Source organism: Scylla paramamosain, chromosome 34 (assembly GCF_035594125.1).
Source record: "Scylla paramamosain isolate STU-SP2022 chromosome 34, ASM3559412v1, whole genome shotgun sequence".
Classification (NCBI taxonomy): Eukaryota; Metazoa; Arthropoda; class Malacostraca; order Decapoda; family Portunidae; genus Scylla; species Scylla paramamosain.
The window spans coordinates 10226526-10242719 of NC_087184.1; the positions used below are offsets into that span (position 1 = coordinate 10226526).

Genomic DNA, 16194 nt, shown 5'->3' on the forward strand with positions numbered 1-16194 from the left:
TCTGTTAGATTGTTACACTTATACCAACACCCGCAAAGTGACGCGTCTTAAACATAACCCAGCATCCTTACATTCAATTTGTTCTACACTATTACTGTATATGTATATTCTAGGTAGGTAGAGGATAGTGACGTCGTTAGGATGCGTCACTGTCTTAATTACTGCATTACCTCTTGTCAGATAGTCCACGTGAAATGCTTCAAGATGGTTCTGGAGGTGGCGCTGATCGTGGTGCTAAATCCTTACTCCCTCTTACACTCGATGCTGAAGTGCTGAGATAAGTGTGCTGCTTATTATTTATTCTGATTAATGTGAAGGATGACAACACCTATTTATTTTTCATGTAAGAGGGACACTAGCTTGGGACAACAAAGAGAGAGGGGGAAAAAAAAAGCCCATTTAGTATACGAGTATGAATATCTCAGTTTTAGGGTGACTCAGGGTGATGCGGAGGGCTCGTGTCAGGGTGTGCGGGGCTGGGAGTGGCGGGGTGTAATTGATTGAATGCGCCGCAACAACGGGGGTCATATGGCGCTGGGATGGGGGATGTGTGGGGATTATGAAGGCTGAGTGTGGCTGGTGTTGGGGTTCTGGTCTGGGCTTTTTTTGAGCTGTGTGGACTGGGGGAGGGGGTGTTCAGGGTTACTGGAGGCTATAAATGTTGGGGTTTTGTTGGGTGTGTTGAAATATTATGGAGGGAGTTGTGGGATTGGTGGTTGTAGATTCCTCGGGGTTTATTGGAGTTGTAGATGGTGTTTTGTGGGGTTGGGTGTGCTAGAAGATTGTGGAGGGGCTGTGGGACTACTGGTGTGGGAGCTGTGTGGGTTGAGTTTGTAGATGATGTGGTTTTGTTGGGTTTGATGTGTTAAAAGATTGTGAAGGGAGTTGTGGGACTGATGAGTATTTCGTTGCTCGTGACTGGTGATGTGAGACTTATAGATGGTGTTTTAGGGGGCTAGATGTGCTAAAAGATTATGTACGCAGTTTCCTTACACAATAAAGAGACGAGCTAAGATGTATGGAGACCTGATTAATTTCGCTACACGCATTCCTACCGTTGTATCTCGCCACAATCATAAGCTTACGAATAAAATACACCAGTGCCTTACAGGGAATTGTGGGACTGCTTCATGTGAGGACTGGGTTTGAGGTTTATGGGGCAAGGGGTTGATGGATGCGTTTAGGGTGTGTGGGGTGTATGATGTAGGGGGACTCTGCATGGGGTGTGTGGGGTGCATGATGTGGGGGTTCTGTATAGGGTGTGTGGTGTCGGTGTTGTGAGTGTGGTGTCGGTGTTGTGAGGGGTGGTGTTCCCGCCGTGACAGTGTGAGGTGATGATAAGGGGTTATTGTAGTCAGCCCCAGCCATTAGTTGTTGTCGTCGCCAGCTGGTCCAGACACGGCCATCTTCCTTCATGCACAGAGCGCCGTGTTTGATGAGTTTTATTACTGTCATCAGCGAAATTGTCATCGTTATCATCATCGTCATCTGTGTTGCTGTTTTGAATATTACTGGTGTTGATGTAATAGTGGTAGTTGCTGTAACATCGTCATCACAAACAAAAAGCAAACAAAAAACAGTACAGAGAAAGCTCACAACCATTTTTTTTCTTTTGCGCAACCAAATAATTTACCGAAATAGGGAAAAAAAGAAAAAATGGAAAATTAAGAGAAAGTTATACGCAGGCAAGTCACCACCGCCACCACCACCACCATCTGACGGTCCCGCGCCACTCAAACTAGTACAACACACGTACTCAAAAGAACAAGAAGTGCAGACAAACAAGTGGCCTTTCATACACCTCTTCCTTCACCACCACCGCCACCCTCGCCGCCAAGTGTGGGTGATAAGGCGTAGAGGTGTAGAGGTGTTTATTTACCCCCACCCTTGACTCCACACAGTAAATTTGCGGCGTATCATCCGTCCTCTCGCCTCCTTTGTACGCCACGTTAAGTAAATTTCAGAGTGCGTTGCCCCCTAAAACGCCCCACGCCTCCCAGGTGACGCGACGATGGTGAGGAGGCGGCCGCACCCTCACCAAATTAGGTACTTAATGATGTATGTCCCTGAGTGGCCGATCATACAAACCCGCGAGTCCAGCATGCTTTAATTCGTGTTTCTTCACATTCCATTGGCTTCCTGAGAGGCGGTTTAGTGTCAACAAGACCCAAGGAAGGGAGCATAATGGGACCCACGGACTTTAGGAACCTTTTAAGTGTTGGTGGTTTCAGTGGTGGCCCATAGAAGGTCCTCAGGTCCTCGGCCGCGTGGAATGACAGCTGGGAAACATTCAAATTCCGTGACGTGTAGAGGAGACACAAATAAGCTGCCGCCAAACACAAAAATCTGGGAGAAGGCCGCGGCCAGAGATGCCACACGCCGCCACGTTTTCCCCTCGTCCAGTGCGCGCCATTGCTGCTCTGTGACGTCACGGGCCGCTGAAGTGAAGCGTGATTTTATTGGTTCATTACTCCCAGTGAAGCGTTCTAATTGGCTGGCGGCGGCTCGAGGGGCGACACGCGGGGCCGTCTCCTGAGTTGCCGCGTCTCGCCCGTCACTCAAATCTGAAGGTGTACTTATATTCACATATCTCACATAATTACTTCCAGACTTTGAATTTGCATCGCCCATTGAGGAGTACACGCTTGGGTGGCATTAGCGGCAGAGTTCATTGATGGAGTGCGAGTGAGGAGCGGAGCGCAGCGGAGGCAACACGAGGAGGGCGAGTTGGCTGTCGATATATGGGGCGAGGACGGTAAATACTGGTCCAGGAAGGCTCATTTAGTTGTGTGGACGGAGCCTACGGTTTAGCGTCGGTCCCGGGGGATCAGACAGTCAGTGGGTGGCGGTGAGCGATGAGTGGTCCGCCCGTCACGTGGTTATAACGCGCAGTACCGCCACGCTGCCGCTCCTGCCCGCTTGTCCATCTGTACCACTGCTCGGAAACTCCCGCGCTTCAGGAAAAATCATACAAAAAAGCACCTGTTTCCTCACACACACCAGAATAGTAAAACTTCCGCGTGATTGTATTGAAAAGAGAGGAAGATTGTTACTGAACAGTGTGTCGCGTAGAGATTAACGCCGCGTGAAGTTAAGATAGAGAAAATTATACGCTCAAACTTAGCCTTGCACAGTGGATTCAGCGAGGAAGCGACGCTCACGGAGGAGGTTGAGCTGAGGGCCGCCGCTACTGCCGCCGCCGCCGCCGTCACCGCCACTCCAGCATCGCCGTCACCACTGTCACCATTCGGGTAAGGCGCCACCACCGTCACCGTCACCACCTCCACCACCTCCTTGCTCTGTCATGACGCAAGTAACTGTATATTTCTTTCATCCTTATTTTCTTGGTGTACTGGTGTTTGTATTGTTTTATTTGTGTATTAAGTATTTTCCCATCGCTATGATTGTTTTAATTTAAAGGCAGTGTTTTGCCTGTCTATCTCTTTTTCTTTACTGTCTTTCCTCTCTCGCTGTCACCGGCACGTGTCTGTCTGTCTACCTGTCTGTCTACCTGTCTGTCTACCTGTCTGTCTCCGTCTGTTCTCTATCATTGTCGTTCTTCATTGGCGCTTTCCTTCATCTATTCCGCATTCATCATTTATTCTTATCCTCACTTGCATAACAGATTTATTTATTCTATTTCTAAGTACTTATTTCATTAAGTGCTTTTTGCTTCACACTTGACGCGCGCGTACACACACACACACACACACACACACACACACACACACACACACACACACACACACACACACACACACACACACACACACACACAGCTTTTATCTACGTGTATGATCATTACGTAATTCACATACACATCTTCAGAATACGTACACGATCAAGTAATTCACGTACACAGCTGCAGAATACGTACATACATGATGGCTCATTAAATCACGTACACAGCTTCAGATTACGTACATGACATAAATAAATTCAGAATACGTACATTGCCACCAGTAAATTAACGTACACAACTTCAGAATACGTACATGTTCACCAAGCGATTCACGTACAAAGGCTCAGAAGACGAACATGATCATGCATTTATTTCCGTACATAGCTCCAGAATACGTACATGACCACCCATTAAATCACGTACATGGTTTCAGAATACGTACCTCATTTCCGGAAAACTTACACGTCTCATAAATATTTACGTACATATGTAGACTTAATGAATACTCCGTGTGTACTAAGAAATTATGCATGTGTGTACGTATTTTTGTATGTACGTGATTATTACCGTTGCTAATTCACGTTTATTGCTCCCGTTCACACTCAAAGTCCTTGATTTTAACCCACATGTGTACGTAATTGTGTGTGCGTTAAGATATTTGTGTACGTATTTTATTCATGTACGTGGATGTGACTTTTACTTACATGTACGTGTCATTTGAGGCTCGCTTACACGTACTGATGCTTCATGTGCACATTGAATAATACGTACATGCATATCAGTACATACACAGACGGCTTTGTTTCACGTACATAGGTGACCGATTACTTTCACGCACACAGACTCGGCCTATATCACACACACACACACACACACACACACACACACACACACACACACACACACACACACACACACACACACACACACAGTCATCGCTTTATTTTGCGCACACACAGTTACAAAAGCACATACATACGCACACACACATCAAATTTGCGGGTTCACACACACACACACACACACACACACACACACACACACACACACACACACACACACACACACACACACACACACACACACACACACACACACACACACACACACACTTTCCTATTAATTATACACACACGTACATTTTTACGTACATGTAGAGCAACTATTTCGATCATTTAGAATTCAAGTACGTGTTTGTTAATTCGTTTGTTTGTTTACGCTACGATGGCTGCAGTTTGAGGGCGTGATAGTGAATGATGAACAGAAGAGCGAAAAAGTGAGGAAAATGAATAATGTTAATAACTATGCGGCTCTGATGGATTTTTTCTTCATTATTCATAGTAAAAAGTGAATAAAGTTAATGTGTTCTCTTGTTTTGTCGTATTCAAGTAAATAATGTCGAATAATGAATAGAATTGTGATGAACTGAATAAAGGTAATGTCTATGCAACTCTGATGGTTATTCTCTTCATTATTCATTGTAAATAGTGAATAATTTTAATGGGTTCTCTTGTTGAAGGATGAAGAGAACTGCGACAAATTGAATGAAGTGAATAAGATTAATTTGTGTATTATTCATTGTAAAAAGGTGAATAAAGTTAATTCCGCTCTCTTGTTTTAGCGTAAAATAAGTAAATAAATGAATAAGGTAGAATATACACAGGTAATACTCTCTCTCTCTCTCTCTCTCTCTCTCTCTCTCTCTCTCTCTCTCTCTCTCTCTCTCTCTCTCTCTCTCTCTCTCTCTCTCTCTCTCTCTGATCGGGTGCAAGCAACAAAATATCCTGCGTCTCTTTTGAATATATGTATTTTCTTTCTTTTTTTCTCTCTTTCTTTTTTTTTTTTCCATCTACATTTTTTATCCTAATTCGATTGAGTACGGCATTGTATGGAGCCCTTCCCATTCACGCATGCATTGCCTTAGTCACTGAGGTAGTAGTAGTAGTAGTAGAAGTAGTAGTAGTAGTTGTAGTAGTAGTAGTAGTAGCAGTAGCGTATGCATTTTCTTCTCATTATAGCAGTAGTAATAGTAGTAGTAGTAGTAGTAGTAGTAGTATTTGAGCGCTGAATGGACCTAATCTATGTAATACCGTAACGAGAGAAAAAAGGCGGAAATTCTCTGATATTTTACACAGCAGTGAGAATCTAGTTTAGTTTTTATTCCACAAATCATTACTTTTTTTAGCATTTTTTTGCACGTGCATCAAACGAGCAAGCGAGAGAGAGAGAGAGAGAGAGAGAGAGAGAGAGAGAGAGAGAGAGAGAGAGAGAGAGAGAGAGAGAGAGAGAGAGAGAGAGAGAGAGAGAGAACGGTCACTTTACTTACTATATCAATACCTATCATTATCGCACATTACACTTTGATATTACCACATAAAGAGTAAGAACACACACACACACACACACACACACACACACACACACACACATAAAGAGAGAGAGAGAGAGAGAGAGAGAGAGAGAGAGAGAGAGAGAGAGAGAGAGAGAGAGAGAGAGAGAAGACATCAACAATTTCTCTATTTCACTGTTAAAACATCTACTATAACATTCCGGCAATCCTTCCATTTCACTCCCGTCACTCCCTCCTCGTTACTTCGCATGGGACAGGATCGTAAAGTTTCCATACATCCCCTCCTGTAATGCAATATTGCCACGCCACGCTAGATGAAGATGCGAAGGAGGTTTGAGGAAAAGTGTGTGTGCATTTTGCGGTAATATTATCCTTGACTTAATAAAGATAGGGAAGGGAGAAAAATGAAGAGGGTTTATTTTGGGTTCCATTGTATAGATACGTTACTAAATGAAGATTGGGGACAGAGTGAAAAGGAAGGTGTATTTTTGGGCAAAGCGACCTTATGTTTTACTATATGAAGATGGTGTAGAGAGTAAAATGATGGGACTGAATTTTTGGGTAGACTTTATATATATGGTTTAGTTAATGAAGATAGGGAAGAGGATGAAAATGATAGTGTATTTTTGGGTCTCATGTCTTTATATACTTGACTTAATGAAGATGGAAAAGAGAATAGAATGATGGGAGTAGGTTGTTGTGTAGAGGTTGTGTATACGTTTCTAAATGAAGATAAAGGAAGGATAAAATATAGGTGTGTATTTCATGGTGTATTTTGGAATGTACTGGGACTGTTACTGCTGTATACCTCCATTACAGAAACACTGATTTGTTATACTGATTTTTTCCCTCAACACTCATCACGTCGCGAAAGTTGATCTGTTCCTCTCCTTTGTCACGCGCTCCTCGCCAGATGAAGACTGGAAAGACGGTTAAGATAAAGTGTACTCGTATTTCAGTCCATCACTGTGTACTTCCGTTGCGTCAAATATATGAACCTTTTCGTTATTACTTGAATAATTTCCGGAACTGATTTGGTCTTGATTGTAGACTGTCTTCTCTAATTATTATTGTTATTATTATTATTATTATTATTATTATTATTATTATTATTGTTGTTGTTGTTGTTGTTGTTGTTGTTGTTGTTGTTGTTGTTGCTGTTGTTGTTGTTGTTGTTGTTGTTGTTGTTGTTGTTGATGATGATGTTTACCTATTTATATTTTCCGAGACAAAATAGCGGACTTTTTTTTTATTTCAGTTAATCTCTGTTTTCTTTCTATAACCGGCCTTCTTCACACAAAATAAATAAATAAAAGAAAGAAGGTGACTGTTGCCCTGCGTTAATAATAAAATAAAATAAAATGAAATAAATAATATATTGCTAGTGAGAGAATTTATGTATGCATCGTGTCGCGTGTACGAGAATTGGTATTTGAGCGTACGAAGGCGATACGTTGGTGAAGACTCTAGTGTTTGTGTCCCGGTATTTGTGTGTTAGTAAATCACCGCATGCTCGTTCCGTTTTCTGTGGTGTAATATGTTTATTATACGCGTTAGCGGAGAGAGAGAGAGAGAGAGAGAGAGAGAGAGAGAGAGAGAGAGAGAGAGAGAGAGAGAGAGAGAACAAAAAATCAGTAATAACTAAACAAAATAGACACGACAAAACCATAAACAAGAGAGAGAGAGAGAGAGAGAGAGAGAGAGAGAGAGAGAGAGAGAGAGAGGAGAGAGAGAGAGAGAGAGAGAGAGAGAGAGAGAGAGAGAGAGAGGTCGTAAGCAGGTGTGTCGGGCCTTAGTGACTTCCCGCTGATTACAGGTGTGTGGAAATACAAGTAGATGTTATTTGCCATCATTCCTGACGCCACCAGGTGTGCGTGCGCGCGCGCGCGTGTGTGTGTGTGTGTGTGTGTGTGTGTGTGTGTGTGTGTGTGTGTGTGTGTGTGTGTGAAGTGTGAAAAGTTGCTGTCCGGAACTCGTTTAGAAAAGAAGTACAAACAGTCATAAAGAAAGGTAGAAGAAAGTATAGGTGGATAATGTGCATGTGATTGAATGGAACAGACAACTATGTAAGTACACGGACAAGGAAATGTTTGAAGAATACATAGAAGCAACAGTTACTATGACAGACGGAGTATAATGGAAAACAATAGATACTGTAGGGAAAGAATAAAGACTTAACAAGGAAGTAAAGAAATAAAAGGAGCAACTGGAAAATTGATAGATAAGTGGTTGGGTTAAGAAATATATACATAAGTAATTATATAATTAGGGTAGGAAAAGAGTTATGGGTAAGCAGGTATATGAAGTAGGAAAAAAAAATGAAACGATATATACCGTAATGTAAACGAAGATGAAATGTAAATGAAAAAGTGATAAGCTAAAGAATGTTAAATAAAAAGAAAAATATTGCTAAACAGATACATGAATGTGTGCAAAAGAATGAAGAAATAATAGATACGTAGTTAACTAGAAAATAAACAAAGTGATAAGAAAAACAATAATGATAGATTAGAGAGAGAGAGAGAGAGAGAGAGAGAGAGAGAGAGAGAGAGAGAGAGAGAGAGAGAGAGAGAGAGAGAGAGAGAGAGAATTTAACACTATCGGATTTGTGAATTAGTGAAAACAAATAGATAAATAACATAGACGTAGATGAAAAAAATGAACAAATAGATAATAAGATGTAAATAAACACAGACAGATATAATTACAAATAGATAAGGGAGATAATTAAAGATAAGCAGATACATGAACTGGTAGAAATGAATGGGTAAATAACATAGGCGTAGAGGAAGGTCAAAGTAAAAAAAAAAAAAATGAAATGAAACAAAAAATGCAGAAGTAATTACAAATAGATTAGAGAAAGAATTAATGATAAGCAGATGAACAAATTAGTAAAAAAGAATAGATAAGTAAAATAGACTTAGATGAAAGAAAAAAAGTAATAAAATAGAATAAAAAAACGTGGAAGTAATTACAGATAGATTGAAGAGAAAACTAGTACAAATTTATGGAAAAATGATATAGACGTAGATTAAAGCAAAACGTGAAAAGCAAAATAATAAAAAAAAAAGAAAAATACAGACACCAGTAATTACAAATCGATCAGCTAGAACATTAAGGATAATCAGATGCACGGATGAGTAATAACGACCGAATAAATAGCGCTGAAAATAACACACGTGGCTGATGAAGATACACATGAGCATAAACACGTAATGCGCACACTGCCGCATGTTGAAAAGGTGCTATATGGTGACGCGAGGGGAAATGAAAGGTGTACGAAAAGAGAGGCTGCGTAATAAGGAGTGTGAATGGTAAATGATTTCAAATGTATGCAGTTTACTCGAATGAATGTATAAATGTATCTAAGTATTAAGGGTTCTACTTGTATGTCAGCTGTCCGTCTTCCTTTGTGTTCCCTTGTGCTTGTTTTGTCTATCGGAGTGAAATGTTTCTGAATGTATATGGAGTTTTTTTTTTCGGATAAATGCTTAAATGTATGTATGGATTAGGGTTGTGTTTGTGTGTCAGCTGTCTGTCTTTCTTTGTGTTCCTTTGTGTTTGTTTATCTGTATCGGGATGAAACGTGTTCTGGTAGGAAGTAATAATGATGCTGATGATGATAATAATAGTAATGATGATAATAATAATGATAATAATGATAATCGTAGTAGTAATGATAAAATTTTCGTCTTCAAGTGATACCAAGGCAGGTTTAAATATTTTTCATCGTTGCTTCATTGCACAGGTGAGAAAAAGAATAACACCTTCATAACATTGTGGATTAGAAAGAGTTCGTGGTTTTAATTAAGTGTGGCTTGCATTAAATGTATTTGTTAAGTGTTCCTGCAAAGTGTACGCGTCTGTGTATCTTGCATTGCACTCACCTAGGCACGCACATAGTAGTGGTGTAAATTGTGGTTTACTGAATAGCTCTTTTACGGAACAATAAATGTATAAACACCAAAGAAATACAGAAAGAAATTGTCCAAAGTTTTGTCCAAATTTTGAATCAGTATTGGAAACGGAAAGATTTTACAAGGCAAGAAGTCAAGAGTATTTTAATATTACGCAGATAGATAGATAGATAGATAGATAGATAAATAGATAGATAGATAGATAGATAGATAGATAGATAGACAGATAGATAGATAGATAGACAGACAAGTAAACACACACACACACACACACACACACACACACTCACACACACACACACACACACATACACTTTACGTCACTTCCAAGCTTCCCAGTCGTTTCTCTCACCCTCCCTCACCTCTCTCTCTCTCTCTCTCTCTCTCTCTCTCTCTCTCTCTCTCTCTCTCTCTCTCTCTCTCTCTCTCTCTCTCTCTCATGATGACAATAGCGTCCTCGGAAGGCAAGTCCTGCCCCTCAGAGACGCGATCCGCTCTCTCCCCGACACAATGTGTACCCGCGGAACAAAGCACTCCACCCCAACACAGCCACTTCACCCCACACCCCGCACCCCGCACCCTGCATCCCGCCACTCCCCGCACACTGCACACACGGGCAGACACTCACCCATAGACAGAAAGAGGGACAGGGAAACAGACTGAGATTGGCACACACAGACACTCACCGATAGACAGAGATAGAGGGACGGGCAAAGACATACAGAGACACCTACTGACACAAGGCAAACACTCATATATAGACAGAAACAGAAAGGGACACCCATGCACAGACACCTATACATAGAGACAGACACTTCAGCACATACTGAGACATTGAGGCACCCAGACACACATCAGCAGAGGCAAATAGAGGGCCACCTAGAGGGACGCTAGACACAGGCACACACATCCACAGACAGAAACAGAGATGGACAAACACACCTATAGATATGTAAACACTGGGACAGACTCACACACTAACACAGGAACAGACAGACGGACAGATAGAGACAGACACACCCTCGGAACACGCCAATAGCCAGTTAGAGAAATAAATGGAGAAATAGTTACATAAATAGATTGATGGAAAGGTAAATGAACTGGTATTTGTAGACACTTATATGAGATAGTCAGATAAATCGACGAATGGATAAGTATAAAAATAAATAAACGGGTAAATAGATGAAGAGAAAGATGAAGATATATATACTGAGACTTACACACACACACACACACACGCACACGCACACGCACACACAACCCCATAACCACACGTGAAAGTTTGGAAACACGAATATCTTGGAGAGTATGAGCGAAATGCGAGAGGCGAGGCTGCAGAGTTATAGTTACCAATGTTGCCTAGATCGACTTCACGCGGCGCCCCTGAAATGTTGTATCACTTTTAATGAACGGCGCGGGGCGGACAGTTTACGGTGCAACTTCCTGCGTGATACGGCGTCGCGGCTACTACATTGTCCCCTCGTCAGCGTGGACAGGGGGCGCTAACAGACGTGGGGCAGACAGACATGTGTTGAGGGATTTGTGGTTTTGTTTTTGTACTGTTTGGTAGTAAGAGTTTATTTGTGCTTTCATATTTTTATTTATTTATTTTTTGTTTTGTTTTTTGTTTTGTTTTTGTTTTCTTGTTCTGGTATTGTTATTGTTCTTGCTCTACTACTACTACTACTACTATTACTACTATTATTATTATGTAGTTATTCCTGTTGTTGTTATCACCATCATTATTATTCTTCACTAATACGCCGCTGCCATCAGACTGTATATTCTTAAATTGATATTGAAAAGTTTGTTGGTCAGCGATCGTGCATGCATACATAACGCACATACATACATACATACATATATTCGTGCATACAGACGTCACTGTTTACACCTATACATAGCATATCTTTAAACTATTACAACAAAACGCTAGGATTGCCACATACACCAGTGAAAATAAACATCTCTGTAATAACACTGAAATTGAAATATTCACGGAAACTCAGTTATGTGTACTTCTGCATTTGTCACGTTTTGAACTGTTAGAAGGAAATAAAGAACACGAATGTAGAATTATATAAAAAAAAAAATAAATGAATGAATAATAATAATAACAAAAAACACGGTCTGAAATGTATGTACTAAGTGAACACAGGTGGTTAATATTTCCTGCAGTGCTTAGGTCGGAGCTGAATAGTTAATAGAGCGCGCCAAGTGTAATGCTGCAAGAGGGGTGCGAGTGTTTCCATCAGGCCATTCAGTACGAGGAGTGTGTAGCAAGACCTAGAACAAAAGCGGTAATGTTTAGAGAGTCACCGGGACGTAAGACGGATGTAAAGGCTGGCTAGGTTGTGTTTCGCGGCTTCCTTGCGAATTTATCATTATTATTATTGTTATTATTATTATTATTATTATTATTATTATTATTATTATTATTATTATTATTATTATTATTATTATTATTATTATTACTGTTGTTGTTGTTGTTGTTGTTGTTGTTGTTGTTGTCGAGGATGTTCTGTTTCCAGCAAGTCAGACTTGTTTCTTTTTTTTATTTGTTTCATTATTATTTTATTTATTATCTTTTAAAGTGCATATTATGAGGTGCCATGTGAATGTGTTCATATAATTTATGCAATTATGCACAGTAAAATTATTATTATTATTATTATTATTATTATTATTATTATTATTATTGCTGCTGCAGATGCTGTTGTTGGTGGTGGCGTTATTGTTATTGTTATTGTTATTGTTATTGTTATCATCATCATCGTCATACAGTTTTTCTCACTTCAAAATAATCTCACTGCTCTGCATTTGAACATTAGTTTTTTTTTTTGCTTCCTGCACACTTATTGCAAGCAAGATATGTTTATTTATTAATTCACTCATATAATTGTTTGTCTTAATGTAACAAGTTTACGAGACTGTTATTATACTCCATTTGATAATTATATATATTAAAATTAATTTCTCAGTATACCATTATTATTATTATTATTATTATTATTATTATTATTATTATTATTATTATTATTATTATTATTATTATTATTATTACATATTGATTTTATTTTACAAATTGTTTTTTAATTAATAATATGCCTTTAGTTTACCAGCGATTGTATATAACTTTATCGCATGCATTAAAGCGCTTGGTTGAATGTCATTTATCAAGATTGTGACAGGTAAAATAAGAATAATGATAAAAACAAACCTAACATAACTTAGCCTGAACAGTTATAAACCTAACCTAACTTAGCATAACAGAACTTGACCTAACTGCGCCGGAGTCAGCGGAGGAACACCCTGAGTGTCCCTTCCCTGGCCAGAAACAGGCATCAACCAGTGTCCTTTTTCGTGTGCGTTCCGTTTTCGTTTTCAGTGCGTCGCGCGATGAAATATTTCTAAACATTTGGAAATATTTAAATTATTCAGCTTTTACCATTTGCTTTTTTTTTCATGTGTTCTATTTCTTATTTACTCTTTCGCTACATTCTTTCCTTACGAAAAGTTTACGATACATCTATACAATACATATAAATGTTTAAGTCTGTTTGTGTGTGTGTGTGTGTGTGTGTGTGTGTGTGTGTGTGTGTGTGTGTGTGTGTGTGTGTGTGTGTTTAGAGATCTTTGCTTTGTTGTCATTTGATTATCTATTTTGTTTTCGTTAACTATTGAATTTGTCACAATTTAGAATGATCAGCTATTTAATTTCAGCGTTAGCTTGCTTTTAACATTTATTTAATACCGTTGACTTATCCGTGTTTGCATGTGTTCCTGTAAATTATCTTGTTTAAATTCCTGTGGATTATCTTGCAAAAGTTCATGGAGATTACCTTGCTTAAAATCTTGTAAATTAGTCAACTTAACTTCCTGTAATTTGCATTGCGTAAATTTCCATAAATTGTCTTGCTGATGTTCCAGTAAATCACCATGCCTAAAATCATGTAAATTGTTTATTGTATATGATTCTTATTACGACTGAAAACAGTCTCGTTGCGAGCACGATGTGAAAGTGCGGTGAATGTGAAGGTGTTGTGAATGTGATGCTCCCGCGTTGTGCTGTCCGTGTTCACGATGAGGGTGAGACAGTCAAGAAACTTCACCTTGTTGTCTTTCTTTGCTTGATCCTCCTTCCTGTAATTCTCATTGCGACCGAAAGTGTTGTAAACATGCTGTAAAACTGATCCGCCGTCGCCTGTTTTTATTTACTTATTTATATTTTTGCATAATTGTAAATCAGTGCAGGAAATATTTACGAATAAGAAAAAGAAGAAATACGAAACTGCATCATTTAATTCCTTGCATGTAATTTAATAATGATAAAATATAAAAAGTAGTGAAAAAAATCGGCTTCTAGAAATCTAGTTTGTGTAGTGAACACTCTCTCTCTCTCTCTCTCTCTCTCTCTCTCTCTCTCTCTCTCTCTCTCTCTCTCTCTCTCTCCTCTCTCTCTCTCTCTCTCTCTCTCTCTCTCTCTCTCTCTCTCTCTCTCTCTCTCTCTCTCTCTCTCTCTCCACACACACACACACACACACACACACACACACACACACACACACACACACACACACACACACACACACACAGGGCGGCAGAAGAGACAAAACCTAATGGCGGCAGAATACAACGCTAACAGAAAGAAAGAATAAAGGAGAAGGAGGCGGAGGAAAAAGCCAGAGTGAGGAACACGAGACAGGTCGCTAATTATCGCAGTACAAAAAGGGTCTAATAAAAGGGAAGGGCTGAGGCGTGTCAGTGTGCGTCAGGAAGCGGAGGTGACGGGCGCCCTCACCTGGAAATGTTCAAGTGGTAGGTACAGGGACGGCCAGGTAAAATGGGGGAGACTCATTGATCTACTACTACTACTACTACTATTACTACTGGTGGTGGTGGTCGTACTACTACTACTATTACTTCTACTTCTACTTCTTCTTCTTCTTCTTCTTCTTCTTCTTCTTCTTCTTCTTCTTCTTCTTCTTCTTCTTCTTTCATTGTTATCGTCATTTTAGTCTCTTGTTTGTTGTTGTTGTTGTTGTTGTTGTTGTTGTTGTCGTTGTTGTTGTTGCTCTTCTTCTTCTCTTCTTTTATACTTCTTTACTACTACTACTACTACTACTACTACTACTACTACTACTACTACAACTACTTCCTGGATTTAGCTGTTCTTTCCACTAAGGACTCCTCACCACTAACCTGGACGTCCTCGGCTGAGTGTTGCTTTCCACCCATGTTTTTCCCCCTATGTCTCAATGTATTATACTGAAGTTACCATAAGTTAGGATTTAGGTTGGTATTTAGGTTGATAGGTTGGTAGGGTGTACTTTTCTATGTGTTTTTCATGTTGCTTTATTAAACCACCACCACCACCACCACCACCACAACTATAACAATCGGGCGTCTGTGTGGCTCGATTTGCAGCTGAAAAAGTTCCGAGTCTCGATTTTGGTTCACGGTATTATTTTCCAGCGGGAGAGTTTGTGCTTTTCCTCATTTACCTCGTGAAGTGCAGTATTCGCTGACGTACCGTACAGTCAAGTCGTAGGTTGAGGAAGTCTGTTGTTCATCTCTCGCAGCGTGTGGTTTGCTCTGGTGATTTGTGAGTGTCGTAAGGGTTGTTGTTGCATCTGTTGGAAATATCTGGGTAGTTTGTAAAGCCACATGATGTTGAATTTGTGAAGAAAATGCACGTATTTGCTGTTTTTTTTTATTTTTTATAGTGAATGTTTTTTTTTTTCGTTTTTTTTTTTTTGGGTGTGAGAGAGAGAGAGAGAGAGAGAGAGAGGAGAGAGAGAGAGAAGAGAGAGAGAGAGAGAGAGAGAGAGAGAGAGAGAGAGAGAGAGAGACCACCACGTTGGCAGAACCGGAAATAAATGGTTTCTGAACAAAATGTTATTATGATAGAAAAGAAGAAAAAAAAAAAAGTAACAAGTAAATTGGCGTTGAAATAATTAAACGGGGAATACTAAAGAAAAAAAATCTGATAGCAGGTTATGAGGACATTTCCTTGATGGGGAGTAACTGTAGCAATGCACGTAGAAGGAAAATAAAGAAAAATGTGAATTGAACGAAAAAAAGTTTAAAAATGAAAGTAAAATAGAAGAATAGATACACTGGAACGTAAAATACATAGGAGACGAAGAAGAAATATAGTGAGGGAAGGTAAAACAAGAAAAAACTGAAAGACGTTAAAAGATATTAAGAATTAATAGAAAAATACGTGGGAACGTTAAAATGTA

At 39.6% G+C, this 16194-nt stretch overlaps 1 long non-coding RNA gene across 1 annotated transcript in view; it reads left to right on the forward strand.

The window, feature by feature from the left end:
* Positions 1 to 1324: 1324 nt before the first annotated feature.
* The window catches only part of LOC135090143 (uncharacterized), a 42601-nt gene continuing 27731 nt past the window's right edge, over positions 1325 to 16194 (forward strand). The window contains exon 1 of the long non-coding RNA XR_010261782.1: positions 1325 to 3251. This is a non-coding gene — a long non-coding RNA (uncharacterized LOC135090143). The remainder of the gene's footprint in view (positions 3252 to 16194) is intronic.